The sequence below is a fragment of the Ceratotherium simum genome, chromosome 33, assembly GCF_057802395.1.
Source record: "Ceratotherium simum simum isolate JZ-2026a chromosome 33, ASM5780239v1, whole genome shotgun sequence".
In the NCBI taxonomy this organism is placed as follows: domain Eukaryota; kingdom Metazoa; phylum Chordata; class Mammalia; order Perissodactyla; family Rhinocerotidae; genus Ceratotherium; species Ceratotherium simum.
The window spans coordinates 12,082,615-12,092,806 of NC_141932.1; positions in this window are offsets into that span (position 1 = coordinate 12,082,615).

Consider the following 10,192-nt stretch of genomic DNA (forward strand, 5'->3'; position numbering starts at 1 on the left):
ACACACACACAAAAAAATACATGCTTCTTATAGAAAATTTAGACGATCCAAGAAATCCAGAAGATTTCATCCAAAGTCCAGTGCTACCCAGAGATAACTGTTAACATGTTGCTACACTTCTGCTATTTTTAAAACAATATATAATATTATACATGGTTTAATAAATCTGGGGATACTGAATATACAGTTTAGCATACTTCTATGTTTGCTTAACTTTATATCACGGGCCCCTATCATTAAATATCATGATTCACTCATATCATTATACCCATATTATTAAATACTCATGTCATTAAATAATCTTTAACAATCAGGTGTTTTGGGGCTTCGCAGAGTTTGTGTTTATTCAATTGACGTATTAGGCAGTCCCCTGTTGGACATTTTGGTTATTTCTAGTTTTTGACTTTTAGAAACATCCCTTCTACTAAAGTCTTAGGCTGAGCACCTGATCCCATGTGAAATCCTGGCAGAGAGGTCATGGGGTCAATGGGAGAATTTTTCAGTGACCCTATTATGCACATGGCCAGTGGCTTCCCAGAAGTTCTGTATCAGTTGGAAATCTGACTGGCAGTAGATGGGACTGCAGCTCACCAACATCATCCATGATAATTGTTACCATGTTTAACAGTCTTTGCCCAGGTATTTCTTCTAATCTTCTGCGACTTCTTTCACGGTTGAAAAACTATTGATGGTGAATAGTTCAGACAATATAAAAATGAAGAAAGCTATGGCTCTCTATAAATCTTCATTCCAAAGATTCTAGACTTTTTTCTGTCAATATGAACCTCCCTTTTTGTTTTTATGAATGAAACTGGTTATATGAATATAACCATAAATATATATACATAAATATATAAATATAGTATAAATATAAATATAGTATATGTAAATATAGTATACAATTTGTATGGTATAACCACACAGACACAATTTTGGAAGAGACTTTTTTCACTTGGTATAACGTGGATATTTTCCCATGACAATGCAAAATATATATGTGTCCTCATTTTTAACAGCTGCATAATATTTCAGGTAGGGTTTCTTGAATTTATTTAACTGATCTCTATGAATGGACATGTAGGTTGTTTTCATTTTCTTTTCCATCGTTGGACATCTATTATTTGACACTTGTGCCAAATATCTCCATAAGATGAATTCCTAGAAGTAAACTTGTGGGATCATAGAATGTCCATGTTTAAAATTTTGGTAGTTATTGCTAAATAATCCTCCAGAAAAGGATGACCCAATTTACACGACTCCTGGAAGTGTATATGAGTGCCTATTTCTCTGTTCCTCTACTTTCTTCACAAATATTCAGTATTAGTCTTTTTTTTAACATTTCTAATCTAATAAGTAAAAATGTCCTATTGATAGTGACATTAATGATCTTCTGTATTTATTGATGTTCTTCTTTGAATTGCTTATTTGTGTATTTTGCCCATTTTTAATTGGGCTGCCTCTTTGTATTGATATATAGGAGCAAGTCTTTATATATTACCCATATTAACCCTTTGGTATAAATGTTACTAATATTTTCTCCCAGTTTGTTATTTCTCTTTCAGTTTTGTTTATGGTGTATTTTGCTATACAGAATTTTTAAATTTTTAGGTATTCAAATATGTTTGTATTTTCTTTTATAGTTCTTGGACCTACTATCATGCAAAGAAAGGGCTTCCTCGCCCCCGAGATTATGAAAAAAGTTGTCCTATATTTTATTCTAGTATTTTTGTGATTTTTTTAACAATTAAATTTTTATTCCACCTGATTTTTTTATGGTTTATGGTATGAATTTTCAGTTTCTAGAGCCGCCTGCATTCCTTGGCTTGTGGCCCCTTCCTGCGTCTTCAAAGCCAGCAGCGTAGCATCTTTCAATCCCTCATCCTAATATATTCCACCATGTATGTGCCTTTCGCAGCACATTTGGTCCACTCCCTTCTCAAAGACTCACCCACCCTTTACTAACATACTAATGTAGAATAATAAGATTTTTAGTCCAAAAGAACCCAGTTTCAAATCTTGCCTTTGCCATTATCTTGCTATCTGCTGTCCCATTTCCTTATCCTTTAAATGAGAATAAGAAGACTATATTACGAAGGATGTTTTAGGTTTCAAGTAGGACAAAACAACTCAAAATAGCTCAAACAAGAAATTTACCAGCCCCAGCAACTAAAAGTACCAAAAGGAAGGCAGTAATCCTGTTTGTCCTAGGACTTCAGGACGCCTTCAGCAACAAGTAAAAGAAAACCCCAGCTCAGATTGTCACAAACACTAGGAAGAAGAAATCTACGGGAAGGGCAAGGTCCAGCCACTATATATTAATATTTCTCTACAATTCGCTTGAGATTTTTACGGTTTTTATTCCACACTTATGTTCTTAAATAAGTATATTTCCTGATGACACAGCCACCCTTCCATTCCTTTCTCAGCCCCTTGCCTGTTTACTTCATAGCACTTATCATAATTTCCTATTATATGTCTCCTGTTTACTGCCTGCTCTCTGACTCCCTAAAAAGGTGCCTGTGTGTCTTTCACCACTATTTCCCTGGTGTCTGGAGCACTGCCTGGAACATAGCGGGTTCTCAGAAAATAGTCACCGATTGACTGATTTACATCAAGGCGGAAACCATTAACACCTCCTCCTACATAGCAGAATAGTGGTTTCCCCACGTCCTCGTTAAGACTCTATGTCATACAGCTTTAAATTTTGTCCAGCTAGATAAGTGAAGATGTTTTTTCCCCTCTTTTCTTCTCATCCTTGTGACCTCCTACTCATCCCTCAAAGCCTTCTTCAAACACCCCCCTCCTCTGGGAAACCTTCCTAACATCAACTCTTTCAGTCCGATCCTACCCAGTTTTCCTCCCTGCCTCCGTGCTCTAACATACGTTTTCCGCTCAGTTTTGTGAGCAGAGCACGCTGTTTTGTTGAGCATTCAGCGCCTCTAATGAGGGGCCCTCTCCTGGCGCCAGTGCTTAGGCAGTTGCCATGGAGACGGACTCGTTTCCAGAGTTGACGGTTGCCCTGGAGACGGACACTGGCGGTGGTTAGCTTTCAGAACACAGCCTGTGACTGGTCGAGAGAAAACGAACTGTGGAGCCGCTCTCTCCTTCTCCACTCCGCCCACGGAAGCCAGAAGAAGCCTCTGACATCCTGTACCCCAGGTGAAGGCCGCCCTGGACTCCAGGGTTCCTTCCGCCTTTGCCATCAGAGGACAGTCGCCCTGAGACGCCCAAATCCTGCGGGGATCTGAGCAGTGTATTCATCAGAGAGTCTGCGCAGGCACAGAGGCATGCATGGCACAGGGGCTGCGCAGGCTGAGACACTGCCAACGTGAGGATTCCTCATGGGGAGCGAACTCCCGGTGGGAGGCCGACCTGAGGTCCAAGACCCAATTGCCAGGTACTCGAGGATGTCTTAAAAAGCAAATTTGCTTGTTATTTTATTTCAAAATGAATTTATTTGGGACTAGCCAAAAGAATTGCAATTCCGGATGTGCATGCTCTGCAAACCATAGGCAAATCCAGCAAGCAAGAAGAGCTGCCTTTATAGAGAAAAAAGGGGAGTAGGGAGGGGCTGCTCTAAAGGAAAGTCCACTGGGGGGAAGCAGTTCAGGGCGGCAAGGCTTCTCATTGGCTGAGCTGCTGTGTTCTTCATTGACTGAGCTGTTGCCCAGTGGGGAGAGAAATCTTCCTTCAGTGCTAAAGTAATTTTACTTTCTGTGGAAGATGCAGTCATCTCTGGCTTCCTGTTTGGTGTAATTGACAACGTGTGATAGGGCGTGAGAGCTCCCCCTATAGGCCTTCCTGACTCCAGTTTAGGTAAGGTTTCTTTTATTAGTTTCTACAAGGATCTGAGTGTTAATGACACTCATCCTACCCTCCTGTCTTTGGCCAGAAGAGCGGCTTGGCTTGGGGACTTAGCCTACCTAGGGGGATAGAGAGAGCGAGAAGCTGGCCCCGGCCAATGGGGCAACAGGGGCGTGGCTGGCACGTGGCCTGAGGCCGGGCGGGGGTTGGGATTAGAGGTGGGAAGGGACAGGGGCGGGGTGAGGGGCATGGTTATGAGCAGGGCTAGCCCGGGGATTGGTTGGAGTAGGTGTGGAAGGAAATATGGTTGTGCCCAGGCAAAGAGGCGGGACCTCGAGTGAGATTGAGCCAATGAAGCTGGAGTGGGCAGATCGCCCGGACATTTGATCTGAGAATCCTCGTACCCAGTATCCTTCTTGAGTCCAGTGGGGAAACTGAGGCTCAGAGAGGAGTAGGGATCCATCCGTCCAGGGTTGTTCACTGATCTCTTGCTTTTGGTTTAGGGATTCATTGGCTGAATTGAATGGTGTGAAAGAGGCTTGGTTTCTCAGTTTCAGTTTCTAACCTCACTTTCTAAGGCAGGTGATTGGTAAATGTTTAGTAGTAAGAAATCCATTATTATTGTTGATTTTATGAGTAACACACTTTTCAATCACTTATTAGTTGCCAGGTGCTATGTTAAGGTCGAGGTTAAGAGCTAGTGTTGCGAGTTTTATAAGTGCTAATCTTACAAAATAAATCTTTAAAATCTGTAATAATAAAATGTGTTGAGTGCTTATTATGAGCCAAGGGTAGTGCTGTAAAACAGGGGCTTACTTTTAATGCTAATAATTGCTAAAAATTATGAATTATACTGAAACAGCCAATACTTATGCATCCTGAGTGCCAGGCACAGCTCTAAACATTTCCCATGTATTTAATCCTCACAACCTCCTAGTGGAGTCCCTACTATTGTTATCACTGTGTTGTGTATGTGGAAACTGAGGGTCATAGGGGTGATGGTACCTGCCCTGGGTCACCAGCTGGTTTGTAAAGGACAGAACAGAGTCTTCCCCTTTAGCATAGTGGTTAGGGGTCCAGGTCTGGAGACTGACTGCTCAGGTTCAAATCCTACTTTATCACTTTCACATCAAACAACAGGGGCAAGTTTCCTGAACCTCAGTGTCCTAGGTTTCCTGATCTATAAGATGGGAATGGCACCAGTACTTGTCTCATAGTGTGGCTCTGAGGACTAATTTTATTTATGGAAAGCCTCTGGCACATAGTAAGTCCTCAGTAAATGTTAGATATCATTATCGTATTATTTTTACTATTTGAATATTTTGCAGCAAGCAAATTTGATGATTAAAAGAATGGTTTTGTCTCATCTGGTATTTCTATTTCTGGGAAGTCTTCATAAATACAGAAAAATTTTATTCTAGTTTTGTTTATAAGAGAAAACTCAGGGATTATCTAATACCCTGTTAGAGGGGGATTGTTAATAAATGGTGGTACATTCCCTAGAAGAATGCTGGGCTCCCTCAAAAAATGATGACTGTTTTCGGGGCACTTGGTGGCCTAACAGCAGGGGTGGCCCTTCTTGCTGGGCCCTTATTTATCTTCTTTTTGTAATGTAGCAATCAAAAAATCAGTCTTCAGGGCCGGCCCGGTGGCACAGCAGTTAAGTGCGTGAGCTCTGCTATGGCGGCCTGGGGTTCGCAGGTTCGGATCCCAGGCGCACACCGACGCACCGCTTGTCAAGCCATGCTGTGGCAGCGTCCCGTATAAAGTGGAGGAAGATGGGCATGGATGTTAGCCCAGGGCCAGTCTTCCTCACACATAAACAAAAAAAATCAGTCTTCTAAAAGATAAACATCAATCTCAAAGTCGCTGGGGCTTTTGTTTTTTTCAATTTACAAAGCTGCTAGTAGTAGGATTCAAAGTCAGCTGCCCTAACAGAGACCTAATAGAAAAGAGAGAACTTTATTCCCCTCTCCTCTGACCTAGACATTTGTCAGAGGCCCAAGCTCTTTCTGTCTTGCTGCAAAATTACAGTGTTGCCCTCCTCCACCTGGTCCTTGTCTTTATTTGTTGTTTTTTTTTTTTTTTTTTTTGTTTTTTTTTGTTTTTTTTTTTTTTTATTTATTTATTTTTTTATTGCAGTAACTCCTTGTCTTTATTTGGAGGACCCAGCCCATTGGCCAGAACTTAGTCACATACCATACCCAGCTGCAAGGGAGTCTGGGAAATGTAGTCTTTCTCCTGGGTGGCCATATGCCCAGCTAAACTTGGGTTCTAACGCTATGAGAGAGAGGGACAATGGAGGTCGTGGAGCATAACCAGCTGTTTCTGCTGCAAGACCTTTGTGTTCTATGGATGAGAACATTCATAATCTGCTATGACCCCTACTTGGGTTTTCCAGTTCTCTTTGCTTGAATGTTTCATGTGTTGGTGGTGATGTAACTTCTCCCATGCTTCAGATGGGCAGGACAGAAATTCTGTCATGGTCCAGCTCTGCAGATACCTCCAGTCGCTGCTTCTTACCTTCGAGTGATGTCTCGCCTCTCTCTCTCATTTCTAGTTGATTGACAAAGATAACATCCACTGTGACTCTTCCTTTCTCATTGGGGCACTGCAAGTTTGGGGATCCCCAAGACCACCCCCAGATTCAGTAATTCCCTAGAAAGACTTCCAGAACTTAGCAAAGCTGTTGTACTCATGGTTACATTTATTACAGTGAAAGGATAGAGATTAAAATCAGCAATGGGAAAAGGGGCATGGGGGAGAATCCAGGGGAGACCGGGTGCGAGCTCCCAGTTGTACTCTCCCAGTGGAGTTGTGCAGACAGCGCTTCATCCTCCCAGCAATGATGTGTGACAGTAGACACAGAGTACTGCCAATCAAGGAAGCTCACCTGAGCCTCGGTGTCCAGGGTTTTTAATAAGAGTTGATCATGTAGGCACAGCTAAGTGCCGCTATGGCTGACCTTAGTCTCCAGCCCCTCCAGAGGTTGAGCGGACATCTCACGGCCCAAGCCACCAGCATAAATCACATTATTAGTGTAACTATATGGTGTGGCCCAAGGCCCTCAGATAAACAAAGACACTTGTCAGGCAGGATGTTCCAGGGGCTTCTTAGAGATCACCCCCCAGGTGCTGGGGCAAAGGGTCAAACCTTTCTTTGGGCGAGGTTAATTCTTTACTCCACTGATGCTTGAGTTCGGTCCCCTCTGTTCTTTAAAGGAGACATCAGAAAGTGACAAATTCAAAATCTTTCTCATGACAAAGAGCAAGATGTCCAAACTGAAGCACATGTCACCTCTTGGCTCTCACGCCTTGTCATAACTGGTGTAGATGATCTCTCGGGCATGGACTAGCCCAAGCCTTGCGACACTGTTTTCCTGGTGAGCTCATCAGGTCTTTCTGCCCCTCGGTAATAGTTAACATTTACCAAGCAAGGAATCTTTCTGACTCAGTGTGGCATCCTTTTCCAATGGCATGATTCTCTCGGCCTTGGCACTCATTCACCTCCATAATTAACATCCCACAGGTATAAATTAGACACCTCCCCTAGGGCGTTTGGAGGGAGCAGGGCCTTGCCAACACCTGGATTCTGGATTTCCCAGCTCCAGAACTGTGAGACGATAAATTTCTGTTGTTTGAAGCCCCCTGGTTTGTGGCGCTTTGTTATGGCAGCCCTGGGAACGTAATACCAGGCAAACCACGTTACCTCTCCCGGCACAGATGGTTCCCTCTGTCACTCGATGGAGTTGGAGTTGACGATGCAGTGGGTCTCAACAGTATCTGAAAGTTCATGATGTGCGAGGATGGCTCTAAGCTTGGTTGGAAACATTCAGGATCCTGATTGAAAAATCCAGAGCTCATTTGGACAGGAATCTGAAAACTGTAACGGCTGGCCAAGCTCTGAGCAGCAAGTCCCCTAGGGGCACCTGAGTGGGGCAGTGGGGTGGCTGAATGCCAGAGCAGGGCCCCTGAGGGTTGGTGGCTGGGCCGGGGAAGGTGGAGCTTGGCGGGACCCACCAAGGCCTGACTTTGCACCCCAGTGAGAGCTCTGAGTTCCAGCCTTTTGTAAGGGGCTTTTAGCTGGGGTATCGCTTCTGACAAGTGGTCCTCACCTCTGAGCTACTGGGGAGAACTTGGCCCTGGACAGAATTGCTGCTACCTGGACTTTTTCCTCGTGTGAGCCTGTCCTGAGCCAGCCTCGTAGGTTTCATTTTGCCATCTTATCCTTCATTGGTTTAGGCTTCTGTAGCTGATTACTTTCTTCTATTACATTTATTCTTTTTTTTTTTAACAGCTTTATTGGATATAATTCATGTACCATACAATTTACCCATTTAAAGCACACAATTCAATGTTTTTTTAGTATAGTCACAAATATGTGCAACCATCACCACAGCCGATTTTAAAACATTTTTATCGCCTCCAAAGAATCCTGTATCCTTTAGCTGTCAACCCCAACCATCCACCCTGCCTTAAGCAACCGCCATTCTTCTTTTTGTCTCTATAAATTGGACTACTCTAGGTACCTCATATAAATGGAATCATACAGTATTTGTCCTTTTGTGACTGATTTATTTCACCTAGTGTAATATCTTTATTGCATCCGTGTAGCAAGTGTCAGAATTTCCTTCCTTTTTAAGGCTGAATAATATTCCATTGTATGGATATACCACATTTTGTTTACATTGATGGGTATTTGGGTCATTTCCACTTTGTGGTTATTACGAATAATGCTGCTATGAACATTTGTGTACAAGTGTTTGTGTGGACACATTTTCATTTCTCGTGGGTAGACACCTAGGAGTGGAATTGCTGGGTCCTATGGTAATTCTGTGTTTAACCTGCTCAGGAATTGCCAGATTGTTTCAGTACCTCATTTCCTTTTGCATTTATTCTACTTTTAGATGAAAGTGGCAAAATGGAGGGGTGGATGGAGGGATGACTCTGAGCATGGCCGTGCTCGGAGGCTGAAATTTAGGTTCCCAACCACTGACCCCAGGAGGAAAGGCTGATAATATTGCTGCATTGAACCACTAAGGTGAGAAATTCAGAAAACCAACACGTCAGTACAAATTTCTCCCCATCCTCCTGGCCCCAGTGACATCAGAGGTGACGCCTCTTCATGGTTTATCTGCCTGCGGTGAAAAGCATGAACTGAAATCCGTGGCTTCTGATCTCCACAGAGGTTCAGCATCACCTTGCTCACTGAGCCACCCGTGGTGGGGCTGGAAATGGCGGCACAGTGGGAAAAGTGGGATTGGGGCCTTGATCAGGGTTTGGTGTTTGTAGGTAAGTCCCTTGGCCTCTCTGAGCCTTAGATGGCTCAGCCGTCAATTTGGGCTCACAATATCTCCTTCAGATGTGAGGATACACAAGAAAGAAAGTGTGTGATCACTTCCTTGTGCTTTCAGAGAATGACCGTCACAACCCTCAGATGATTTTCATGTAGGCGGCTCCACCCAGGAGGGTGACTCGGGTAACCCCTCGGGTGTAGAGTGAGACCACCGATAACCATGATGCCTTCCAGCCATTGGGGTGTTCTGCTCAGTTACGAGGTCTCCTCTGTGTAGTTCTGATAATGGCACCAAAGCTTGCAAGGAATTGGTTTGAATACCTCGATGAGAATGGATTCACTAATGTTTCCCTCACTTGATTTGTTACATGCTTTTCTGACTGAGGAATGAAGTGGTGAATTAAACCAGTGTATCAGCCAGGAATACTTTGGCTGTGATGAATGGAAAAGATGCCTCCACGTGGCTTAAACAACACAGGGGAGTTATTGGCTCGGGTACCTGCAAAGTCCAGAGTTACACGTGCTCAGGTAAGGTTTGATCCAGGAGCTTAACAATGTCACCAAGGACCTAGTTTTATCCTATCTGCTCACTTCACCTCCTGAAGTGTTGATTCATCTAAAGCTGAGTCCCTGTATTAGATGCTTAGGAATGCTGTAACAAACTATCACAAACTTGGTGGCTTAAAACAACAGAAGTTTATTCTCTCACAGTTCTGGAAGCCAGAAGTCTGAAATCAAGGTGTCAGCAGGGCCGTGCTCCCTCTGAAGGCTTTAGGGGGAATCCTTCCTCGCCTCTTCCAGCTTCTCGTAGCTCTTGGTGTTCTTTGACTTGTGGCTACATCACTCCAGTCTCTGCCTCCAACTTCACGTGGTCTTCTCTGTGTCTCCATGTCTTTCTGTGTCCTCTCCTCTTCTTATAAGGACACCAGTCATTGGATTTAGGGCCCACTCTACTCCCAGCATGACCTCATCTTTTAATTATTTCAAAATAAGGTCACATTCTGAAGTTCTGGACGGGCATGAATTTTAGGCACTGTTCAACCCACTACAATTCCTAGCATCTCTAGGAGGGCTGCCCCAGGTGTTTTTTGAC